A 6,000-nucleotide genomic window follows, 5' to 3' on the forward strand; every position below is an offset into this window, starting at 1 on the left:
TATAGAGAGGCTAGCCAGAGAAGGAAAACTCGACAGATACATAGCAGAGAAAGGAGAAGAGACCAGGAAGAGAAGGCGGGGTGACAACGAAGATCGGGCCGAACAAACCCCACGAACCCCTAAAAGACATGTTCACATGATAAATGGAGGTTTCGCAGGCGGAGGAACATCCAAATCCTCACGAAAAAGACACCTCAAAGAAGTCTATCACATCCGAGAAGACAGTCCCCTGCCCGAATTACCTACTATTTCATTCACCCGAGAAGATGCTCAAGGGATAATTCCCGGACACGACGATCCAATGGTAATCACCATTATCCTAGCAAACGCCAACTTACATCGAACCCTGATTGACCAGGGAAGCTCGGCAGATATCCTGTTCAAAACGGCCTTCGACAAGCTCGGACTTGAAGAAAAAGAAATAAAGGCCTACCCCACCAACCTATTTGGACTAGGGGACACTCCGATCCATCCCTTAGGATACGTCTCGCTACACACTACCTTTGGAAGAGGCGAGCAATCTAAAACATTAAGCATCGACTACATTATAGTCGACGTCACTTCAGCATACAATGCCCTCATTGGGCGACCAACCCTAAACAGACTAGCAGCTATAGTCTCGACCCCACACCTCTGTATGAAGTTCCCCACCACAAAGGGAATCGCTACTCTAAAAGGCGACCAAAAACTAGCACGGCGATGCTACAACGAAAGCCTGAGCCTAAAGGGACAAGAAGGGAAAGAGGTCAACACAATAGAACTCGGACGAGTTCAACCCCGAGAAGACCTCCGGCCACAACCAGAGGAGAAACCGAAAAGTCCAGATCGGGAACACCCTGAAAAAACAACAAGCATAGGAGCAAACCTCGAAACGGGCCTAAAAGAGGGACTCATAGCCCTCTTAAGGGAGAATTCCGACCTCTTCGCCTGGAAAGCCTCCGACATGCCAGGCATAAGCCCCGACCTGATGTGCCATAAGCTGTCGGTTTACCCGGGATCCCAGCCTGTCCAACAAAAACGCCGGAAGCTCGGACCCGAGCGCATGCAAGCAATAGAAGAACAAGTGCAAACACTACTAGATGCAGGGTTCATTAGGGAAGTAAAATACCCCCTATGGCTCGCAAACGTGGTCCTGGTAAAAAAGCCCAACGGAAAATGGAGGATGTGCGTCGATTACACAGACCTCAACAAAGCTTGCCCCAAAGACCCATATCCACTACCAAACATCGACGCATTAGTAGACGCAGCCTCAGGCTATAGATATCTCTCCTTCATGGACGCATACTCAGGATACAACCAAATCCCAATGTACAGACCCGACAAGAAAAGACCTCGTTCATAACCCCAAGGGCAAACTACTGCTACGTAGTAATGCCCTTCGGGCTAAAGAACGCAGGAGCAACCTACCAGAGGCTAATGAACAAAGTGTTCTCAGAACACATCGGACTACAGCTGGAGGTGTACGTCGACGACATGCTGGTAAAGACACAAGAAGACAGAAACTTGCTGACCGACCTCACCAGTGTTTTCGGCACCCTCAGAAAACACATGAGACTTAACCCGACAAAGTGCACCTTCACCGCAGAAGCCGGAAAGTTCTTAGGCTTCATGCTGACTCAAAGGGGCATTGAAGCAAACCCGGACAAATGCCAAGCAATACTCAACATGAAAAGCCCGACGTGTGTCAAGGAAGTACAACAACTGAATGGAAGGCTAGCCGCCTATCAAGGTTCTTGGCGGGATCAGCGATAAGGTCACTACCTCTCTACTCACTCCTAAGGAAAGGGAAACCCTTCTCATGGACCCCGGAGTGCGAAAAGGCCTTTCAAGACTTCAAGGAATTCCTCGGGCAGCCACCAATCCTAACCCGACCTCTAAAGGGAGAAGAACTCGTACTATACCTCTCGGTTGGGAATCGAGCAGTCGCTTCAGCGTTAATACGAGAAAATGACCAAGGACAACACCCCATATACTTTGTAAGCAAGGCACTACAAGGGGCCGAATTAAACTATCAGAAGATAGAAAGTTCGCCTACGCCCTAGTGTTCACAGCCCGGAGACTCCGTCCCTACTTTCAAGCCCACACCATCAAAGTCCGGACGAACCAACCAATGAGACACATCCTCCAAAAAACAGACCTGGCAGGACGAATACTGCAATGGGCGGTGGAGCTGTCCGAGTTCGACCTCCACTATGAAACCCGGACTGCCATAAAATCCCAGTATCTAGCCGACTTCATCGCAGAATACACTGAGACCCCTGGAACCCCACTCTCGTGGAACCTGTATGTCGACGGGTCCTCAAACAAAACAGGAAGCGGAGCCGGGGTTATACTCGAAAGCGACCAAGGAACGCGGATAGAACTATCCTTAAAATTCGAGTTCCAGGCCTCGAATAACCAAGCCGAATACGAGGCCCTTCTAGCAGGTCTAAAGCTAGCCGGATAGGTCGGAGCCCAAAAAATCACGATCTTCAGCGACTCCCAGGTCGTCACATCACAAGTAAATGGAAGCTACCAGGCCAAAGACCCCACTATGAAAAAATACCTGGACCAAACACAGGAGCAACTACGCCACTTTTCAGAAATACAGATTCAGCACATACCTCGGGAACAAAACGCCCGGGCAGACGCCCTCTCAAAGCTCGCCAGCACCAAGCCCGGAGGCAACAACAGAAGTCTCCTCCAGGAAACCTTGCAATTTCCCTCCGTGCTAAGAGAGGAAGAAGCGCTAAACATATCCAACCAACAACAAGGGTGGATGACCTCCATACTCAACTACCTGAAGTCAGGAACTCTCCCCGCCGAAAGGAAGGAAGCTAGAAGACTCACGAAAGACGCCCAGAATTATACACTAATTCACGACATATTATACAGAAGGGGATTCTCAAACCCCTCCTTAGTGTGTCCCGACCTCAGAAACAAAGAGCGTCCTCGAAGAAGTCCACGGAGGCATGTGTGGGAACCACCTCGGAGCTCGAGCATTATCCAAGAAAGTAGTCCGAGCCGGATTCTATTGGCCGACCTTGCAAAGAGACGCAACGGAATTTGTGAAAATATGCCCCCCTGCCAAAAACACGCCAATTTTCACAAAGCACCACCTGAAGACCTTATCAGCGTCACCGCAACCATGGCCCTTCGCAAAATGGGGACTTGACCTACTCGGCCCATTCCCCCAAGGACCGGGGCAAGTCAAATACCTCATAGTAGGGGTCGACTACTTCACAAAGTGGATCGAAGCTGAACCCTTAGCCACCATCACGGCTCAGAAAAGCCGCAAATTCCTATATAAAAACATCGTCACAAGGTTCGGAGTCCCCTACTCCATCACCACAGACAATGGAACACAGTTCACAGACACAAGTTTTCAAAACTTGGCGGCCGAGCTAAAAATCAAACAGCAGTTCACCTCAGTCGAGCACCCACAAGCCAATGGACAAGCGGAGGCCGCAAATAAAGTTATCTTGGCTGGGTTAAAACGAAGACTCCAATAGGCCAAAGGGCATGGGCCGAGGAGCTCCCCCAGGTGCTATGGGCATATCGGACAACCCCACACTCTACAACGGGAGAATCGCCATTCCGACTAGCTTACGGGATGGAGGCAATGATTCCTATCGAAATAGATGAAGGGTCACCCAGAGTCATCTTCTACAACGAAGAAGGTAACCCACAGGCACAAAGGGAAGAACTCGACCTCCTCCCCGAGGTCCGAGAAAAAGCCCGGATCCGAGAAGAAGCCTTAAAACGGCGAACGGCCCTCAAATACAATCAGAAAGTAATAAAACGAAGCTTCTCAATTCACGACCTGATTCTGATCCGAAATGACATCGGAACACAAAAGTCGGGGAAGGGAAGCTAGCTGCAAATTGGAAAGGACCCTACAAGGTAACAGAAGTCTTAGGAACAGGCTATTACAAAGTATCCGACCTAGAAGGCAATGAGTTGCCCAGGGCCTGGCACGCCTGTAATCTAAGACGATACTACAGCTAGAAAAACTTAAACCGAGGTGTACTCTTTTTTCCCTACAAGGGTTTTTTAATGAGACACCCGGACAAGAAAAGCACCCGACCTAGCCAAGGGTAAACACTCTGTAAATATTCTTTCTTTTTCAATACTAATCGAATTTTTTCCTTCTCCTTCTTCCTCATGATGAAACCAATCCTGAAAAGTATCCCGCCAAGGCGCATTAATTTATGCTCGACAAAACGCAAAAAATCATTGCCAAAAGACCACACAGGTCGGCAAGATAAAGCGACGAGGTTCAGATTAATGTGAGAAGTTATAAAGCAACCCTGAAAAGGCTCAAAAGGCCAAATAAAAGAGGTTACAAAAATAACTTAAAGGGCGACCAACAACAAGGTCGGACCCAACAAAGGGATGGCTAGAAAAAAAAAAAAGGGCAAACGGCCAAAGAAACAAAGATTTCGAAAACGCTTACTAAAAGGTTGTTATACAAAACAACAAAAAGTACAAGCGAAAAACGAAATCAAAGGGAAGGATAAACAAAGTTTCAAAAAGCGCTAGCTAAAAGGTTGTTATCCAAAAACAACTAAAAAAGCATAAAGCAGAACTAAAGGTCAAAACGCGAACAAACACCACATAATAAGCTAAAAAGTTACTACAAGTAGCTAACAGCAAAAGGTGTTCAAAGCATTAACAGTAGTAAAAACCATCCAAAAAAAGAGCCCACAGGCCGGGCAAACAACCAAAGACAAAGGATTACAGGGCATCAAGATCCTTCCGGACTCCACATCGGTAGGAGGCTGCGGAGGAAGAACCATAGAAATCGGGACAGCCTTGACAGCACCGTCATCTCGGTTTAAAACCTCCACACCAGACTCCTCCCTGGCCAAAGGTAAGGTCGGTTCGCAACCGGAAATTTGGGTCAAACACCGGGACCTCATCCTCATTGGGAGCAGGAATGATCTTTCCCTCCACGCAACATTATCCATACTGAATAAACTCAGGTCCAGGTCAGGAGCAAGAACCCGGACCTGAGCCTTCAAATTATCAAACATACCATCCATACCCTAGCCACATGTCCCTGTAACTCGTAAAAATCATCTTGAGCGGATTGCAACCTCTCCTTTGTCTCCACAAGCTCGGCATATGTCCGAGTATAACTCTCCTTCGCCGCCTTCGCCATCTCCTCGGATGAATTCGCTGCCGCCACAGCCGCGGTAGCTCTAGCTTCTCCTTCTCCAAAGACGCCTCCAGCTCACAACCCTAGCAGCCTTCAGCTCACTAATCCTCTCGAACTCAGACTGAGCTCTCTCAAGTCGGGAACTGTCGCACCAATGGGGGATTTCTTGAACTCCCGGGCAATAGCGGCATGAAGACTAGCCATCCGGACACAGCTCCGCGCCATATACTGAAAATGGTGCTCAATAGACACATCATCAGTAGAAATAAAAGTCTGAGGGAGGACATGCTGTTCAACCCAACCAAGAGCATCAAAATCCTTATCATTAAAACCCACAAACTCTTGAGAGGTCTTCTGCTTCTTGGGGGGAGGACCCAGGACGAAGGAGGAGAAGAGTTACCAGGTCCAGAGGTGGGAGGATCCTGATTTATAGGTCGAAACTGGGGAGTCGGAATAGTCTTCGACCGAGTAGTGACACCCACAGTAGTCTTCTTCGGAGAAGATCGGGCAGAAGCCTCCCCAGCCTCGATATTTCGAGCAGCCACAGACTTCTTTGTCCGACGAAGGTACTTCATGGAATCCGCCTGAGAAGACATCTCTGCAAAAATAAAAGAAAAGGATCACCAAAACAGAAATTCCACCAAAACAAAAACAAGCAAAGCCAAATACTAAAAGATAATCTCGTAGGGTCGGGAACTACCTAACTCGGAACGGAGAAGGCTTGGATCCCCCAACATTTTCTTCGTGTCCAAGTGAGGTGCCCGACCCCATAAACTGCTTACCACACCACAAAGGCCTGCTCCACCTCATCTAGACTCTCAAGGGTATACTTAGTAGACACTACTTTCTCCTGCCAACAA

Source organism: Arachis stenosperma, chromosome 6 (genome assembly GCF_014773155.1).
Source record: "Arachis stenosperma cultivar V10309 chromosome 6, arast.V10309.gnm1.PFL2, whole genome shotgun sequence".
Lineage (NCBI taxonomy): Eukaryota > Viridiplantae > Streptophyta > Magnoliopsida > Fabales > Fabaceae > Arachis > Arachis stenosperma.